The sequence below is a fragment of the Anopheles funestus genome, unplaced genomic scaffold (assembly GCF_943734845.2).
Source record: "Anopheles funestus unplaced genomic scaffold, idAnoFuneDA-416_04 scaffold_29_ctg1, whole genome shotgun sequence".
Taxonomy (NCBI): Eukaryota; Metazoa; Arthropoda; class Insecta; order Diptera; family Culicidae; genus Anopheles; species Anopheles funestus.
Window position 1 is genome coordinate 84,939 of NW_026045265.1, and position 21,352 is coordinate 106,290.

At 31.3% G+C, this 21,352-nt stretch overlaps 1 long non-coding RNA gene across 2 annotated transcripts; it reads right to left on the reverse strand.

Moving 5' to 3' along the window:
- Positions 1-3,549: 3,549 nt before the first annotated feature.
- Positions 3,550-20,790, reverse strand: LOC125774296 (uncharacterized). Of its 2 annotated transcripts, none has more exons than XR_007420766.1 (3): positions 20,713-20,790; positions 5,999-6,052; positions 3,550-3,628 (listed from the first exon to the last, which is right to left on the reverse strand). It is a non-coding gene; the product is annotated as an uncharacterized LOC125774296 (long non-coding RNA). The 2 variants fall into 2 exon arrangements; XR_007420765.1 differs by lacking the exon at positions 3,550-3,628 and adding an exon at positions 4,486-4,601.
- Positions 20,791-21,352: the final 562 nt, after the last annotated feature.

The window sequence follows — 21,352 nt, forward strand, 5'->3', positions numbered from 1 at the left end:
ACTAACTTTTTCGAAAAAACCTAACTTATACCAAAACTAACTTTTTCGAAAAAACCTAACTTATACCAAAACTAACTTTTTCATAAAAACCTAACTTATACCAAAACTAACTTTTTCGAAAAAACCTAACTTATACCAAAACTAACTTTTTCTAAAAAACCTTACTTTTTCGAAAAAACCTAACTTTTACCAAAACTAACTTTTTCGAAAAACCTAACTTTTTCATAAAAACCTAACTTATACCAAAACTAACTTTTTCGAAAAAACCTAACTTATACCAAAACTAACTTTTTCTTAAAAACCTAACTTTTACCAAAACTAACTTTTTCTAAAAAACCTAACTTATACCAAAACTAACTTTTTCGAAAAAACCTAACTTATACCAAAACTAACTTTTTCATAAAAACCTAACTTATACCAAAACTAACTTTTTCGAAAAAACCTAACTTATACCAAAACTAACTTTTTCTAAAAAACCTAACTTATACCAAAACTAACTTTTTCGAAAAAACCTAACTTATACCAAAACTAACTTTTTCGAAAAAACCTAACTTATACCAAAACTAACTTTTTCATAAAAACCTAACTTATACCAAAACTAACTTTTTCGAAAAAACCTAACTTATACCAAAACTAACTTTTTCTCAAAAACCTAACTTATACCAAAACTAACTTTTTCTCAAAAACCTAACTTATACCAAAACTAACTTTTTCGAAAAAACCTAACTTATACCAAAACTAACTTTTTCTTAAAAACCTAACTTATACCAAAACTAACTTTTTCGAAAAAACTCAACTTATACCAAAACTAACTTTTTCTAAAAAACCTTACTTTTTCGAAAAAACCTAACTTTTACCAAAACTAACTTTTTCGAAAAACCTAACTTTTTCATAAAAACCTAACTTATACCAAAACTAACTTTTTCGAAAAAACCTAACTTATACCAAAACTAACTTTTTCTTAAAAACCTAACTTTTACCAAAACTAACTTTTTCTAAAAAACCTAACTTATACCAAAACTAACTTTTTCGAAAAAACCTAACTTATACCAAAACTAATTTTTTTTTAAAAACCTAACTTATACCAAAACTAACTTTTTCTAAAAAACCTAACTTATACCAAAACTAATTTTTTCTTAAAAACCTAACTTATACCAAAACTAACTTTTTCTCAAAAACCTAACTTATACCAAAACTAACTTTTTCGAAAAAACATAACTTATACCAAAACTAACTTTTTCGAAAAAACCTAACTTATACCAAAACTAACTTTTTCGAAAAAACCTAACTTATACCAAAACTAACTTTTTCTCAAAAACCTAACTTATACCAAAACTAACTTTTTCGAAAAAACCTAACTTATACCAAAACTAACTTTTTCTCAAAAACCTAACTTATACCAAAACTAACTTTTTCGAAAAAACCTAACTTATACCAAAACTAATTTTTTCTTAAAAACCTAACTTATACCAAAACTAACTTTTTCTCAAAAACCTAACTTATACCAAAACTAACTTTTTCGAAAAAACATAACTTATACCAAAACTAACTTTTTCGAAAAAACCTAACTTATACCAAAACTAACTTTTTCGAAAAAACCTAACTTATACCAAAACTTACTTTTTCTTAAAAACCTAACTTATACCACAACTAACTTTTTCTTAAAAACCTAACTTTTTCTAAAAAACCTAACTTATACCAAAACTAATTTTTTCTTAAAAACCTAACTTATACCAAAACTAACTTTCTCGAAAAAACCTAACTTATACCAAAACTAACTTTTTCGAAAAAACCTAACTTATACCAAAACTAACTTTTTCGAAAAAACCTAACTTATACCAAAACTAACTTTTTCTTAAAAACCTAACTTATACCACAACTAACTTTTTCTTAAAAACCTAACTTTTTCTTAAAAACCTAACTTATACCAAAACTAACTTTTTCGAAAAAACCTAACTTATACCAAAACTAACTTTTTCGAAAAAACCTAACTTATACCAAAACTAACTTTTTCTCAAAAACCTAACTTATACCAAAACTAACTTTTTCGAAAAAACCTAACTTATACCAAAACTAACTTTTTCGAAAAAACCTAACTTATACCAAAACTAACTTTTTCTCAAAAACCTAACTTATACCAAAACTAACTTTTTCGAAAAAACCTAACTTATACCAAAACTAACTTTTTCGAAAAAACCTAACTTATACCAAAACTAACTTTTTCGAAAAAACCTAACTTATACCAAAACTAACTTTTTCGAAAAAACCTAACTTATACCACAACTAACTTTTTCGAAAAAACCTAACTTTTACCAAAACTAACTTATTCTAAAAAACCTTACTTTTTCTCAAAAACCTAACTTATACCAAAACTAACTTTTTCTTAAAAACCTAACTTTTTCTAAAAAACCTAACTTATACCAAAACTTACTTTTTCTAAAAAACCTAACTTATACCAAAACTAACTTTTTCTCAAAAACCTAACTTATACCAAAACCAACTTTTTCGAAAAAACCTAACTTATACCAAAACTAACTTTTTCTTAAAAACCTAACTTTTTCTCAAAAACCTAACTTATACCAAAACTAACTTTTTCGAAAAAACCTAACTTATACCAAAACTAACTTTTTCGAAAAAACCTAACTTATACCAAAACTAACTTTTTCGAAAAAACCTAACTTATACCAAAACTAACTTTTTCGAAAAAACCTAACTTATACCACAACTAACTTTTTCTTAAAAACCTAACTTTTTCTTAAAAACCTAACTTATACCAAAACTAACTTTTTCGAAAAAACCTAACTTATACCAAAACTAGCTTTTTCGAAAAAACCTAACTTATACCAAAACTAACTTTTTTAAAAAACCTAACTTTTTCTTAAAAACCTAACTTATACCAAAACTAACTTTTTCGAAAAAATCTAACTTTTACCAAAACCTAACTTTTTCGAAAAAACCTAACTTATACCAAAACTAACTTTTTCGAAAAAACCTAACTTATACCAAAACTAACTTTTTCGAAAAAACCTAACTTATACCAAAACTAACTTTTTCTTAAAAACCTAACTTATACCAAAACTAACTTTTTCGAAAAAACCTAACTTATACCAAAACTAACTTTTTCTCAAAAACCTAACTTATACCAAAACTAACTTTTTCTCAAAAACCTAACTTATACCAAAACTAACTTTTTCTAAAAAACCTAACTTATACCAAAACTAACTTTTTCTCAAAAACCTAACTTATACCAAAACCAACTTTTTCGAAAAAACCTAACTTATACCAAAACTAACTTTTTCTTAAAAACCTAACTTTTTCTTAAAAACCTAACTTATACCAAAACTAACTTTTTCTTAAAAACTCAACTTTTTCTCAAAAACCTAACTTATACCAAAACTAACTTTTTCTCAAAAAAATAACTTTTTCTCAAAAACCTAACTTATACCAAAACTAACTTTTTCGAAAAAACCTAACTTATACCAAAACTAACTTTTTCGAAAAAACCTAACTTATACCAAAACTAACTTTTTCGAAAAAACCTAACTTATACCAAAACTAACTTTTTCTCAAAAACCTAACTTATACCAAAACTAACTTTTTCGAAAAAACCTAACTTTTTCTTAAAAACCTAACTTATACCAAAACTAACTTTTTCTCAAAAACCTAACTTATACCAAAACTAACTTTTTCTCAAAAACCTAACTTATACCAAAACTAACTTTTTCTAAAAAACCTAACTTATACCAAAACTAACTTTTTCTCAAAAACCTAACTTATACCAAAACCAACTTTTTCGAAAAAACCTAACTTATACCAAAACTAACTTTTTCTTAAAAACCTAACTTTTTCTTAAAAACCTAACTTATACCAAAACTAACTTTTTCTTAACAACTCAACTTTTTCTCAAAAACCTAACTTATACCAAAACTAACTTTTTCTCAAAAAAATAACTTTTTCTCAAAAACCTAACTTATACCAAAACTAACTTTTTCGAAAAAACCTAACTTATACCAAAACTAACTTTTTCTTAAAAACCTAACTTATACCAAAACTAACTTTTTCGAAAAAACCTAACTTATACCAAAACTAACTTTTTCTCAAAAACCTAACTTATACCAAAACTAACTTTTTCTCAAAAACCTAACTTATACCAAAACTAACTTTTTCTAAAAAACCTAACTTATACCAAAACTAACTTTTTCTCAAAAACCTAACTTATACCAAAACCAACTTTTTCGAAAAAACCTAACTTATACCAAAACTAACTTTTTCTTAAAAACCTAACTTTTTCTTAAAAACCTAACTTATACCAAAACTAACTTTTTCTTAAAAACTCAACTTTTTCTCAAAAACCTAACTTATACCAAAACTAACTTTTTCTCAAAAAAATAACTTTTTCTCAAAAACCTAACTTATACCAAAACTAACTTTTTCGAAAAAACCTAACTTATACCAAAACTAACTTTTTCGAAAAAACCTAACTTATACCAAAACTAACTTTTTCGAAAAAACCTAACTTATACCAAAACTAACTTTTTCTCAAAAACCTAACTTATACCAAAACTAACTTTTTCGAAAAAACCTAACTTTTTCTTAAAAACCTAACTTATACCAAAACTAACTTTTTCGAAAAAACCTAACTTATACCAAAACTAACTTTTTCGAAAAAACCTAACTTATACCAAAACTAACTTTTTCGAAAAAACCTAACTTATACCAAAACTAACTTTTTCTCAAAAACCTAACTTATACCAAAACTAACTTTTTCGAAAAAACCTAACTTATACCAAAACTAACTTTTTCGAAAAAACCTAACTTATACCAAAACTAACTTTTTCGAAAAAACCTAACTTATACCAAAACTAACTTTTTCGAAAAAACCTAACTTATACCACAACTAACTTTTTCGAAAAAACCTAACTTTTACCAAAACTAACTTATTCTAAAAAACCTTACTTTTTCTCAAAAACCTAACTTATACCAAAACTAACTTTTTCTTAAAAACCTAACTTTTTCTAAAAAACCTAACTTATACCAAAACTTACTTTTTCTAAAAAACCTAACTTATACCAAAACTAACTTTTTCTCAAAAACCTAACTTATACCAAAACCAACTTTTTCGAAAAAACCTAACTTATACCAAAACTAACTTTTTCTTAAAAACCTAACTTTTTCTCAAAAACCTAACTTATACCAAAACTAACTTTTTCGAAAAAACCTAACTTATACCAAAACTAACTTTTTCTCAAAAACCTAACTTATACCAAAACTAACTTTTTCGAAAAAACCTAACTTTTTCTTAAAAACCTAACTTATACCACAACTAACTTTTTCTCAAAAAAATAACTTTTTCTCAAAAACCTAACTTATACCAAAACTAACTTTTTCGAAAAAACATAACTTATACCAAAACTAACTTTTTCCTAAAAAACCTAACTTATACCAAAACTAACTTTTTCGAAAAAACCTAACTTATACCAAAACTAACTTTTTCGAAAAAACCTAACTTATACCAAAACTAACTTTTTCTCAAAAAAATAACTTTTTCGAAAAAACCTAACTTATACCAAAACTAACTTTTTCGAAAAAACCTAACTTATACCAAAACTAACTTTTTCGAAAAAACCTAACTTATACCACAACTAACTTTTTCGAAAAAACCTAACTTTTACCAAAACTAACTTATTCTAAAAAACCTTACTTTTTCTCAAAAACCTAACTTATACCAAAACTAACTTTTTCTTAAAAACCTAACTTTTTCTAAAAAACCTAACTTATACCAAAACTTACTTTTTCTAAAAAACCTAACTTATACCAAAACTAACTTTTTCGAAAAAACCTAACTTATACCAAAACTAACTTTTTCGAAAAAACCTAACTTATACCAAAACTAACTTTTTCGAAAAAACCTAACTTATACCAAAACGAACTTTTTCTCAAAAACCTAACTTATACCAAAACTGACTTTTTCGAAAAAAAATAACTTTTTCTTAAAAACCTAACTTATACCACAACTAACTTTTTCTCAAAAAAATAACTTTTTCTCAAAAACCTAACTTATACCAAAACTAACTTTTTCGAAAAAACATAACTTATACCAAAACTAACTTTTTCCTAAAAAACCTAACTTATACCAAAACTAACTTTTTCGAAAAAACCTAACTTATACCAAAACTAACTTTTTCGAAAAAACCTAACTTATACCAAAACTAACTTTTTCGAGAAAACCTAACTTATACCAAAACTAACTTTTTCTTAAAAACCTAACTTTTTCTTAAAAACCTAACTTATACCAAAACTAACTTTTTCGAAAAAACCTAACTTATACCAAAACTAGCTTTTTCGAAAAAACCTAACTTATACCAAAACTAACTTTTTTAAAAAACCTAACTTTTTCTTAAAATCCTAACTTATACCAAAACTAACTTTTTCGAAAAAACCTAACTTTTACCAAAACCTAACTTTTTCGAAAAAACCTAACTTATACCAAAACTAACTTTTTCGAAAAAACCTAACTTATACCAAAACTAACTTTTTCGAAAAAACCTAACTTATACCAAAACTAGCTTTTTCGAAAAAACCTAACTTATACCAAAACTAACTTTTTCGAAAAAACCTAACTTATACCAAAACTAACTTTTTCGAAAAACCCTAACTTATACCACAACTAACTTTTTCGAAAAAACCTAACTTTTACCAAAACTAACTTATTCTAAAAAACCTTACTTTTTCTCAAAAACCTAACTTATACCAAAACTAACTTTTTCTTAAAAACCTAACTTTTTCGAAAAAACCTAACTTATACCAAAACTAACTTTTTCTCAAAAACCTAACTTATACCAAAACTAACTTTTTCGAAAAAACCTAACTTTTTCTTAAAAACCTAACTTATACCAAAACTAACTTTTTCGAAAAAACCTAACTTATACCAAAACTAACTTTTTCGAAAAAACCTAACTTATACCAAAACTAACTTTTTCTTAAAAACCTAACTTATACCACAACTAACTTTTTCTTAAAAACCTAACTTATACCACAACTAACTTTTTCTTAAAAACCTAACTTTTTCTTAAAAACCTAACTTATACCAAAACTAACTTTTTCTCAAAAACCTAACTTATACCAAAACTAACTTTTTCGAAAAAACCTAACTTATACCAAAACTAACTTTTTCTCAAAAACCTAACTTTTTCTCAAAAACCTAACTTATACCAAAACTAACTTTTTCTTAAAAACTCAACTTTTTCTCAAAAACCTAACTTATACCAAAACTAACTTTTTCTCAAAAAAATAACTTTTTCTCAAAAACCTAACTTATACCAAAACTAACTTTTTCGAAAAAACCTAACTTATACCAAAACTAACTTTTTCGAAAAAACCTAACTTATACCAAAACTAACTTTTTCGAAAAAACCTAACTTATACCAAAACTAACTTTTTCTCAAAAACCTAACTTATACCAAAACTAACTTTTTCGAAAAAACCTAACTTTTTCTTAAAAACCTAACTTATACCAAAACTAACTTTTTCGAAAAAACCTAACTTATACCAAAACTAACTTTTTCGAAAAAACCTAACTTATACCAAAACTAACTTTTTCTTAAAAACCTAACTTATACCACAACTAACTTTTTCTTAAAAACCTAACTTATACCACAACTAACTTTTTCTTAAAAACCTAACTTTTTCTTAAAAACCTAACTTATACCAAAACTAACTTTTTCGAAAAAACCTAACTTATACCAAAACTAACTTTTTCGAAAAAACCTAACTTATACCAAAACTAACTTTTTCGAAAAAACCTAACTTATACCAAAACTAACTTTTTCGAAAAAACCTAACTTATACCACAACTAACTTTTTCGAAAAAACCTAACTTTTACCAAAACTAACTTATTCTAAAAAACCTTACTGTTCGCGATCGATCCCTACGTTGTGAATTTTAGTTTTCTTTCGGAACGGTGAAAAATTAATCTGGAGCGCGGTTTCTCGCTTGACCGTTCGGCGTACGTATTTTATTACAAGTGCAGTGATTTTTCGCAATGGTTCTTAGCCCTAACGGTCCTTACACTAACACAACTAAACTATGTGACGGTAACGCTACCCCGGTGAAAATATCAACGCGAAAAATAATAAATAATGCGTTGACTGTCAAAACAGTGTTGCGCGTGCAAAGCGTAAACATACTCCTCGCCTTGATGTAACATCAACACACAACTAATCCTTGTTCAAATCTGTCAAAAAAAAAAAAAAAAAACGCGTGGTAGCGCAAACGAACGAACATATTTAGTGCAAGTTTTACGTGATTCGAAATCATTGTACGCGATATTTCCCTGACTAGCTAATACTTTTGCATTTCAACTGCGTATTAACAAAGGACATAGTTACGCGATTGAACGCCAATTGTCTGTTATCCGAACACGACAACGCGACTTGGAAGCAACACGAGGTATCAGCCTTCGAAGGATGATCGAGTGCTACCTGGCCTAACAGATTGCGCTTCGCAGCTTCTACCGCAGCTTCCCACAGGCCGCCAACATAGGGAGCTCTTGGTAGAATCGGATGCCACATCGAATCCCTGTTTCGCGCACGATTCTGCCATGGTACTCTATGCAGCTTCACTCGCCAGTCCAGTCCAGTCCAGCTGCAACTCCTTCCTAGCAACCGCGAATGTTTTTCCATTGTCCGAATGGATGTGCTCGGAAACGGCTCTCCTCGCCGTAAGCCACCGCAGGGTGTTTGCAATCCTTCAGTTGAAGGATCTCCAACCAGATCAAGATGCATCTTCCTGATAACGATGCACACGCATACACCCATGTATGCTTGGAATGATGCTGCTAGCCAATGCGCAGGATTCAGGTATGTGGAAACTGCGTAATCACTTCCGACGCCAGCGAACGTTGGATGAAACTGCGCATATCGAATGCATCTCCGCATTACGTTTTTTGCCAAAATGTCTCCACGTAACGGTCGAAATTTAAACCTTTTGGTTGACAGCAACAGTCTTCTTTCGCCATGAATCAGCCTCGTATGGTCACCTAACACAATCAACTGTGCTAGTGGATAGCCATTTGGCTGCAAAGCCGGATGCTTTAGCTGAACGGCCAACCACAACAACTTTAGTAGTCCATCAACCATTCTGCTTGCGTTATCGGGAACTGGGGTAAGTCTTCTCAATGACGAACGACTTTTCATCTGCTTTCCTACTTGTAGATCTCGAAGCTCTTCAGCAAAGGACTCACGATTGATAAGCAGTGTTAAAGGGTCCTCTGCCGCTTCTCGCTTACGAACGCTACGACGTACGTCACCTTCGTTGAAACGCAACCAACCTTCGCTTCGTAAGCGATGCAGATGACGACGCATGGTAAAAAACCGCCTGCAACAACTCGTGACTTTTATCAAGTAAGTAAATGTCAACCATTGCAGGAACACCTCTATGTTTCGTATCAGAATTGACGACACTAATTGCTTTTTCTCTTGCTCTGCTTCAGGTCCCGATGAAAGGGATAACTGTATTTCTGACACTAACGTTTTCCACATATTAGGTAGTGGCATGCTCCAAACTATACCGATGAGCAACTCTGATGTACGGCCTTGTGGAAACCAACTGATGCCAAGTGTCTTCCCGGCTTCTAGCAAAGCGAAGCTCATCTCGGATTCGGCTCCACGCTGCGTCTCATCAAGCTCTCTTAAATTATTCACACTTTTCGAGATCCCTAATCGAATCTCAAAATCACCTTCTTGCAGCAACTCGAACAGCTCAGCTCGTAACAGGGTCGCTTTCTCTCCCGAACGGACTGCCGGATTAGCAACGTTAAGCGACTGAGCGTGCCCAGGAGTGCTTGGCATGAATAATTCTGGACGTTCTAACTCCACTGATTTCGATTCCGCTGGCTCCGCAAAGTGATGTAAAAGAATGTGATGCCTCTCACCACAGAGTGTGCACCTGGACAACGTAGCACAATTCTTTGCCAAATGTCCTGTCTGTAAGCAGTTATTGCAAACCTCCTTCGCATTAGCAATCTGAATTCGCTCAGACAGTGGAAGGCGGCAATACTTAAGACAACTGCTCAAGGGATGCTCGTGCTGGCAATATAGACACCATTTTGGACTGCTCGCTATCGATGAGCAGAACGAAAGGTACGGAGATACGTGTCGCACAACACTCGGGTGAGTTACTTCTCTTGCAGGCTGGTTACTAAAAGGAACAGATTTTTCATATTTTAGCAAAGACATTGTTGGCAACCTTACTTCGGAGCAACACGCAACATGGGTCGACGATGCTGCTACATGACGCTTTGGTAGTAGCAAAGCTTGCAAGCTTGCTCTAACGGACATTATGGTGTCCTCCATCGCTGCTCGCAAAGTGTCTTCGAAGGCGCGTTCCTGAAGTGTAACTCCATTTTCTATCAGCTGCTGTACAAGGTCGTATTCTTCTGCTAACTCTTCGATTTCAGCAACATGCATCATCACTTTCTCCACGTCCCTTGCAGGAACACTATTGGCGCAAAATCCATGAATGCGTTGAATTCTCTCCTCCAACGCCATCCTTCGGGAACGAAGATCAGCTGTTGCAGCCATGATACTGACGCGCAAGTGTATCGCGATGGCCGGTCACAAAACCGATGGTACAAAATTCGCGCGGACGGAATCTAACACAGAAATCGTAACAGCTTTACGACGCGACTCTTCACAACAATCGAAACTCAACAATCAAGTTCAAAACTACGCGACACTGTGTTCAAACACGTTACAATCAAACACAATCACTGTACAGAACGAATTTACACGAATTGTTCAAGTGTCCATCTTCCACGTAAATCGCACAATTTTCAAGACGCAGCAATGGCAAGCTCGAGAAACCAAATTAATTTCACTCCGAAAGAAAAGCAATCCTGGTCACGGCACCAAATGTTCGCGATCGATCCCTACGTTGTGAATTTTAGTTTTCTTTCGGAACGGTGAAAAATTAATCTGGAGCGCGGTTTCTCGCTTGACCGTTCGGCGTACGTATTTTATTACAAGTGCAGTGATTTTTCGCAATGGTTCTTAGCCCTAACGGTCCTTACACTAACACAACTAAACTATGTGACGGTAACGCTACCCCGGTGAAAATATCAACGCGAAAAATAATAAATAATGCGTTGACTGTCATAACAGTGTTGCGCGTGCAAAGCGTAAACACTTACTTTTTCTCAAAAACCTAACTTATACCAAAACTAACTTTTTCTTAAAAACCTAACTTTTTCTAAAAAACCTAACTTATACCAAAACTTACTTTTTCTAAAAAACCTAACTTATACCAAAACTAACTTTTTCGAAAAAACCTAACTTATACCAAAACCAACTTTTTCGAAAAAACATAACTTATACCAAAACTAACTTTTTCTCAAAAACCTAACTTATACCAAAACTAACTTTTTCGAAAAAACCTAACTTATACCAAAACTAACTTTTTCTCAAAAACCTAACTTATACCAAAACTAACTTTTTCGAAAAAACCTAACTTATACCAAAACTAACTTTTTCTCAAAAACCTAACTTATACCAAAACTAACTTTTTCGAAAAAACCTAACTTATACCAAAACTAACTTTTTCTCAAAAACCTAACTTATATCAAAACTAACTTTTTCTCAAAAACCTAACTTATACCAAAACTAACTTTTTCGAAAAAACCTAACTTATACCAAAACTAACTTTTTCTCAAAAACCTAACTTATACCAAAACTAACTTTTTCGAAAAAACCTAACTTATACCAAAACTAACTTTTTCGAAAAAACCTAACTTATACCAAAACTAACTTTTTCGAAAAAACCTAACTTATACCAAAACTAACTTTTTCGAAAAAACCTAACTTATACCAAAACTAACTTTTTCGAAAAAACCTAACTTATACCAAAACTAACTTTTTCGAAAAAACCTAACTTATACCAAAACTAACTTTTTCTTAAAAACCTAACTTATACCACAACTAACTTTTTCTTAAAAACCTAACTTTTTCTTAAAAACCTAACTTATACCAAAACTTACTTTTTCTAAAAAACCTAACTTATACCAAAACTAACTTTTTCTCAAAAACCTAACTTATACCAAAACCAACTTTTTCGAAAAAACATAACTTATACCAAAACTAACTTTTTCTCAAAAACCTAACTTATACCAAAACTAACTTTTTCGAAAAAACCTAACTTATACCAAAACTAACTTTTTCTCAAAAACCTAACTTATACCAAAACTAACTTTTTCGAAAAAACCTAACTTATACCAAAACTAACTTTTTCTCAAAAACCTAACTTATACCAAAACTAACTTTTTCGAAAAAACCTAACTTATACCAAAACTAACTTTTTCGAAAAAACCTAACTTATACCAAAACTAACTTTTTCGAAAAAACCTAACTTATACCAAAACTAACTTTTTCGAAAAACCCTAACTTATACCAAAACTAACTTTTTCTTAAAAACCTAACTTATACCAAAACTAACTTTTTCTTAAAAACCTAACTTTTTCTTAAAAACCTAACTTATACCAAAACTAACTTTTTCGAAAAAACCTAACTTATACCAAAACTAACTTTTTCGAAAAAACCTAACTTATACCAAAACTAACTTTTTCGAAAAAACCTAACTTATACCAAAACTAACTTTTTCGAAAAAACCTAACTTATACCACAACTAACTTTTTCGAAAAAACCTAACTTATACCAAAACTAACTTATTCTAAAAAACCTTACTTTTTCTCAAAAACCTAACTTATACCAAAACTAACTTTTTCTTAAAAACCTAACTTTTTCTAAAAAACCTAACTTATACCAAAACTTACTTTTTCTAAAAAACCTAACTTATACCAAAACTAACTTTTTCTCAAAAACCTAACTTATACCAAAACCAACTTTTTCGAAAAAACCTAACTTTTTCGAAAAAACCTAACTTATAATAAAACTAACTTTTTCTAAAAAACCTAACTTATACCAAAACTAACTTTTTCGAAAAAACCTAACTTATACCAAAACTAACTTATTCTAGAAAACTTAACTTATACCAAAACTAACTTTTTCGAAAAAACCTAACTTATACCAAAACTAACTTTTTCGAAAAAACCTAACTTTTTCGAAAAAACTTAACTTATAAAAAAACTAACTTATTCTAAAAAACCTAACTTTTACCAAAACTAACTTTTTCTAAAAAACCTAACTTATACCAAAACTAACTTTTTCTTAAAAACCTAACTTATACCAAAACTAACTTTTTCGAAAAAACCTAACTTATACCAAAACTAACTTTTTCGAAAAAACCTAACTTATACCAAAACTAACTTTTTCGAAAAAACCTAACTTATACCACAACTAACTTTTTCGAAAAAACCTAACTTTTACCAAAACTAACTTATTCTTAAAAACCTTACTTTTTCTCAAAAACCTAACTTATACCAAAACTAATTTTTTCTTAAAAACCTAACTTATACCAAAACTAACTTTTTCTCAAAAACCTAACTTATACCAAAACTAACTTTTTCGAAAAAACCTAACTTATACCACAACTAACTTTTTCGAAAAAACCTAACTTTTACCAAAACTAACTTTTTCTTAAAAACCTAACTTTTTCTAAAAAACCTAACTTATACCAAAACTAATTTTTTCTTAAAAACCTAACTTATACCAAAACTAACTTTTTCTCAAAAACCTAACTTATACCAAAACTAACTTTTTCGAAAAAACCTAACTTATACCAAAACTAACTTTTTCTCAAAAACCTAACTTATACCAAAACTAACTTTTTCGAAAAAACCTAACTTATACCAAAACTAACTTTTTCGAAAAAACCTAACTTATACCAAAACTAACTTTTTCGAAAAAACCTAACTTATACCAAAACTAACTTTTTCGAAAAAACCTTACTTATACCACAACTAACTTTTTCGAAAAAACCTAACTTTTACCAAAACTAACTTATTCTAAAAAACCTTACTTTTTCTCAAAAACCTGACTTATACCAAAACTAACTTTTTCTTAAAAACCTAACTTTTTCTAAAAAACCTAACTTATACCAAAACTTACTTTTTCTAAAAAACCTAACTTATACCAAAACTAACTTTTTCTCAAAAACCTAACTTATACCAAAACCAACTTTTTCGAAAAAACCTAACTTATACCAAAACTAACTTTTTCTTAAAAACCTAACTTTTTCTCAAAAACCTAACTTATACCAAAACTAACTTTTTCGAAAAAACCTAACTTATACCAAAACTAACTTTTTCGAAAAAACCTAACTTATACCAAAACTAACTTTTTCGAAAAAACCTAACTTATACCAAAACTAACTTTTTCGAAAAAACCTAACTTATACCACAACTAACTTTTTCTTAAAAACCTAACTTTTTCTTAAAAACCTAACTTATACCAAAACTAACTTTTTCGAAAAAACCTAACTTATACCAAAACTAGCTTTTTCGAAAAAACCTAACTTATACCAAAACTAACTTTTTTAAAAAACCTAACTTTTTCTTAAAAACCTAACTTATACCAAAACTAACTTTTTCGAAAAAACCTAACTTTTACCAAAACCTAACTTTTTCGAAAAAACCTAACTTATACCAAAACTAACTTTTTCGAAAAAACCTAACTTATACCAAAACTAACTTTTTCGAAAAAACCTAACTTATACCAAAACTAACTTTTTCGAAAAAACCTAACTTATACCAAAACTAACTTTTTCGAAAAAACCTAACTTATACCAAAACAAACTTTTTCGAAAAAACCTAACTTATACCAAAACTAACTTTTTCTTAAAAACCTAACTTATACCAAAACTAACTTTTTCGAAAAAACCTAACTTATACCAAAACTAACTTTTTCTCAAAAACCTAACTTATACCAAAACTAACTTTTTCGAAAAAACCTAACTTATACCAAAACTAACTTTTCTTAAAAACCTAACTTATACCAAAACTAACTTTTTCTAAAAAACCTAACTTATACCAAAACTAACTTTTTCTCAAAAACCTAACTTTTTCTCAAAAACCTAACTTATACCAAAACTAACTTTTTCTTAACAACTCAACTTTTTCTCAAAAACCTAACTTATACCAAAACTAACTTTTTCTCAAAAAAATAACTTTTTCTCAAAAACCTAACTTATACCAAAACTAACTTTTTCGAAAAAACCTAACTTATACCAAAACTAACTTTTTCTCAAAAACCTAACTTATACCAAAACTAACTTTTTCGAAAAAACCTAACTTATACCAAAACTAACTTTTTCTCAAAAACCTAACTTATACCAAAACTAACTTTTTCGAAAAAACCTAACATTTTCTTAAAAACCTAACTTATACCAAAACTAACTTTTTCGAAAAAACCTAACTTATACCAAAACTAACTTTTTCGAAAAAACCTAACTTATACCAAAACTAACTTTTTCTTAAAAACCTAACTTATACCACAACTAACTTTTTCTTAAAAACCTAACTTATACCACAACTAACTTTTTCTTAAAAACCTAACTTTTTCTTAAAAACCTAACTTATACCAAAACTAACTTTTTCGAAAAAACCTAACTTATACCAAAACTAACTTTTTCGAAAAAACCTAACTTATACCAAAACTAACTTTTTCGAAAAAACCTAACTTATACCAAAACTAACTTTTTCGAAAAAACCTAACTTATACCACAACTAACTTTTTCGAAAAAACCTAACTTATACCAAAACTAACTTATTCTAAAAAACCTTACTGTTCGCGATCGATCCCTACGTTGTGAATTTTAGTTTTCTTTCGGAACGGTGAAAAATTAATCTGGAGCGCGGTTTCTCGCTTGACCGTTCGGCGTACGTATTTTATTACAAGTGCAGTGATTTTTCGCAATGGTTCTTAGCCCTAACGGTCCTTACACTAACACAACTAAACTATGTGACGGTAACGCTACCCCGGTGAAAATATCAACGCGAAAAATAATAAATAATGCGTTGACTGTCAAAACAGTGTTGCGCGTGCAAAGCGTAAACATACTCCTTGCCTTGATGTAACATCAACACACAACTAATCCTTGTTCAACTCTGTCAAAAAAAAAAAAAAAACGCGTGGTAGCGCAAACGAACGAACATATTTAGTGCAAGTTTTACGTGATTCGAAATCATTGTACGCGATATTTCCCTGACTAGCTAATACTTTTGCATTTCAACTGCGTATTAACAAAGGACATAGTTACGCGATTGAACGCCAATTGTCTGTCCGAACACGACAACGCGACTTGGAAGCAACACGAGGTATCAGCCTTCGAAGGATGATCGAGTGCTACCTGGCCTAACAGATTGCGCTTCGCAGCTTCTACCGCAGCTTCCCACAGGCCGCCAACATAGGGAGCTCTTGGTAGAATCGGATGCCACATCGAATCCCTGTTTCGCGCACGATTCTGCCATGGTACTCTATGCAGCTTCACTCGCCAGTCCAGTCCAGTCCAGCTGCAACTCCTTCCTAGCAACCGCGAATGTTTTTCCATTGTCCGAATGGATGTGCTCGGAAACGGCTCTCCTCGCCGTAAGCCACCGCAGGGTGTTTGCAATCCTTCAGTTGAAGGATCTCCAACCAGATCAAGATGCATCTTCCTGATAACGATGCACACGCATACACCCATGTATGCTTGGAATGATGCTGCTAGCCAATGCGCAGGATTCAGGTATGTGGAAACTGCGTAATCACTTCCGACGCCAGCGAACGTTGGATGAAACTGCGCATATCGAATGCATCTCCGCATTACGTTTTTTGCCAAAATGTCTCCACGTAACGGTCGAAATTTAAACCTTTTGGTTGATAGCAACAGTCTTCTTTCGCCATGAATCAGCCTCGTATGGTCACCTAACACAATCAACTGTGCTAGTGGATAGCCATTTGGCTGCAAAGCCGGATGCTTTAGCTGAACGGCCAACCACAACAACTTTAGTAGTCCATCAACCATTCTGCTTGCGTTATCGGGAACTGGGGTAAGTCTTCTCAATGACGAACGACTTTTCATCTGCTTTCCTACTTGTAGATCTCGAAGCTCTTCAGCAAAGGACTCACGATTGATAAGCAGTGTTAAAGGGTCCTCTGCCGCTTCTCGCTTACGAACGCTACGACGTACGTCACCTTCGTTGAAACGCAACCAACCTTCGCTTCGTAAGCGATGCAGATGACGACGCATGGTAAAAAACCGCCTGCAACAACTCGTGACTTTTATCAAGTAAGTAAATGTCAACCATTGCAGGAACACCTCTATGTTTCGTATCAGAATTGACGACACTAATTGCTTTTTCTCTTGCTCTGCTTCAGGTCCCGATGAAAGGGATAACTGTATTTCTGACACTAACGTTTTCCACATATTAGGTAGTGGCATGCTCCAAACTATACCGATGAGCAACTCTGATGTACGGCCTTGTGGAAACCAACTGATGCCAAGTGTCTTCCCGGCTTCTAGCAAAGCGAAGCTCATCTCGGATTCGGCTCCACGCTGCGTCTCATCAAGCTCTCTTAAATTATTCACACTTTTCGAGATCCCTAATCGAATCTCAAAATCACCTTCTTGCAGCAACTCGAACAGCTCAGCTCGTAACAGGGTCGCTTTCTCTCCCGAACGGACTGCCGGATTAGCAACGTTAAGCGACTGAGCGTGCCCAGGAGTGCTTGGCATGAATAATTCTGGACGTTCTAACTCCACTGATTTCGATTCCGCTGGCTCCGCAAAGTGATGTAAAAGAATGTGATGCCTCTCACCACAGAGTGTGCACCTGGACAACGTAGCACAATTCTTTGCCAAATGTCCTGTCTGTAAGCAGTTATTGCAAACCTCCTTCGCATTAGCAATCTGAATTCGCTCAGACAGTGGAAGGCGGCAATACTTAAGACAACTGCTCAAGGGATGCTCGTGCTGGCAATATAGACACCATTTTGGACTGCTCGCTATCGATGAGCAGAACGAAAGGTACGGAGATACGTGTCGCACAACACTCGGGTGAGTTACTTCTCTTGCAGGCTGGTTACTAAAAGGAACAGATTTTTCATATTTTAGCAAAGACATTGTTGGCAACCTTACTTCGGAGCAACACGCAACATGGGTCGACGATTGCTGCTACATGACGCTTTGGTAGTAGCAAAGCTTGCAAGCTTGCTCTAACGGACATTATGGTGTCCTCCATCGCTGCTCGCAAAGTGTCTTCGAAGGCGCGTTCCTGAAGTGTAACTCCATTTTCTATCAGCTGCTGTACAAGGTCGTATTCTTCTGCTAACTCTTCGATTTCAGCAACATGCATCATCACTTTCTCCACGTCCCTTGCAGGAACACTATTGGCGCAAAATCCATGAATGCGTTGAATTCTCTCCTCCAACGCCATCCTTCGGGAACGAAGATCAGCTGTTGCAGCCATGATACTGACGCGCAAGTGTATCGCGATGGCCGGTCACAAAACCGATGGTACAAAATTCGCGCGGACGGAATCTAACACAGAAATCGTAACAGCTTTACGACGCGACTCTTCACAACAATCGAAACTCAACAATCAAGTTCAAAACTACGCGACACTGTGTTCAAACACGTTACAATCAAACACAATCACTGGACAGAACGAATTTACACGAATTGTTCAAGTGTCCATCTTCCACGTAAATCGCACAATTTTCAAGACGCAGCAATGGCAAGCTCGAGAAACCAAATTAATTTCACTCCGAAAGAAAAGCAATCCTGGTCACGGCACCAAATGTTCGCAATCGATCCCTACGTTGTGAATTTTAGTTTTCTTTCGGAACGGTGAAAAATTAATCTGGAGCGCGGTTTCTCGCTTGACCGTTCGGCGTACGTATTTTATTACAAGTGCAGTGATTTTTTGCAATGGTTCTTAGCCCTAACGGTCCTTACACTAACACAACTAAACTATGTGACGGTAACGCTACCCCGGTGAAAATATCAACGCGAAAAATAATAAATAATGCGTTGACTGTCATAACAGTGTTGCGCGTGCAAAGCGTAAACACTTACTTTTTCTCAAAAACCTAACTTATACCAAAACTAACTTTTTCTTAAAAACCTAACTTTTTCTAAAAAACCTAACTTATACCAAAACTTACTTTTTCTAAAAAACCTAACTTATACCAAAACTAACTTTTTCGAAAAAACCTAACTTATACCAAAACCAACTTTTTCGAAAAAACATAACTTATACCAAAACTAACTTTTTCTCAAAAACCTAACCTATACCAAAACTAACTTTTTCGAAAAAACCTAACTTATACCAAAACTAACTTTTTCTCAAAAACCTAACTTATACCAAAACTAACTTTTTCGAAAAAACCTAACTTATACCAAAACTAACTTTTTCTCAAAAACCTAACTTATACCAAAACTAACTTTTTCGAAAAAACCTAACTTATACCAAAACTAACTTTTTCGAAAAAACCTAACTTATACCAAAACTAACTTTTTCGAAAAAACCTAACTTATACCAAAACTAACTTTTTCGAAAAAACCTAACTTATACCAAAACTAACTTTTTCTCAAAAACCTAACTTATACCAAAACTAACTTTTTCGAAAAAAACCTAACTTATACCAAAACTAACTTTTTCGAAAAAACCTAACTTATACCAAAACTAACTTTTTCGAAAAAAACCTAACTTATACCAAAACTAACTTTTTCGAAAAAAACCTAACTTATACCAAAACTAACTTTTTCTTAAAAACCTAACTTATACCACAACTAACTTTTTCTTAAAAACCTAACTTTTTCTTAAAAACCTAACTTATACCAAAACTTACTTTTTCTAAAAAACCTAACTTATACCAAAACTAACTTTTTCTCAAAAACCTAACTTATACCAAAACCAACTTTTTCGAAAAAACCTAACTTATACCAAAACTAACTTTTTCGAAAAAACCTAACTTATACCAAAACTAACTTTTTCGAAAAAAACTAACTTATACCAAAACTAACTTTTTCGAAAAAACCTAACTTATACCAAAACTAACTTTTTCGAAAAAACCTAACTTATACCAAAACTAACTTTTTCTCAAAAACCTAACTTATACCAAAACTAACTTTTTCGAAAAAACCTAACTTATACCAAAACTAACTTTTTCGAAAAAACCTAACTTATACCAAAACTAACTTTTTCGAAAAAACCTAACTTATACCAAAACTAACTTTTTCGAAAAAACCTAACTTATACCAAAACTAACTTTTTCTTAAAAACCTAACTTATACCACAACTAACTTTTTCTTAAAAACCTAACTTTTTCTTAAAAACCTAACTTATACCAAAACTAACTTTTTCGAAAAAACCTAACTTATACCAAAACTAACTTTTTCGAAAAAACCTAACTTATACCAAAACTAACTTTTTCGAAAAAACCTAACTTATACCAAAACTAACTTTTTCTAAAAAACCTTACTTTTTCGAAAAAACCTAACTTTTACCAAAACTAACTTTTTCGAAAAAACCTAACTTATACCAAAACTAACTTTTTCGAAAAAACCTAACTTATACCACAACTAACTTTTTAGAAAAAACCTAACTTTTACCAAAACTAACTTATTCTAAAAAACCTTACTTTTTCTCAAAAACCTAACTTATACCAAAACTAACTTTTTCTTAAAAACCTAACTTTTTCTAAAAAACCTAACTTATACCAAAACTAATTTTTTCTTAAAAACCTAACTTATACCAAAACTAACTTTTTCTCAAAAACCTAACTTATACCAAAACTAACTTTTTCGAAAAAACATAACTTATACCAAAACTAACTTTTTCTAAAAAACCTAACTTATACCAAAACTAACTTTTTCGAAAAAACCTAACTTATACCAAAACTAACTTTTTCGAAAAAACCTAACTTATACCAAAACTAACTTTTTCTTAAAAACCTAACTTTTTCTAAAAAACCTAACTTATACCAAAACTTACTTTTTCTAAAAAACCTAACTTATACCAAAACTAACTTTTTCTCAAAAACCTAACTTATACCAAAACCAACTTTTTCGAAAAAACCTAACTTTTTCTCAAAAACCTAACTTATACCAAAACTAACTTTTTCGAAAAAACCTAACTTATACCAAAACTTACTTTTTCTAAAAAACCTAACTTATACCAAAACTAACTTTTTCTCAAAAACCTAACTTATACCAAAACTAACTTTTTCTTAAAAACCTAAATTTTTCTCAAAAACCTAACTTATACCAAAACTAACTTTTTCGAAAAAACCTAACTTATACCAAAACTAACTTTTTCGAAAAAACCTAACTTATACCAAAACTAACTTTTTCGTAAAAACCTAACTTATACCAAAACTAACTTTTTCTAAAAAACCTAACTTATACCACAACTAACTT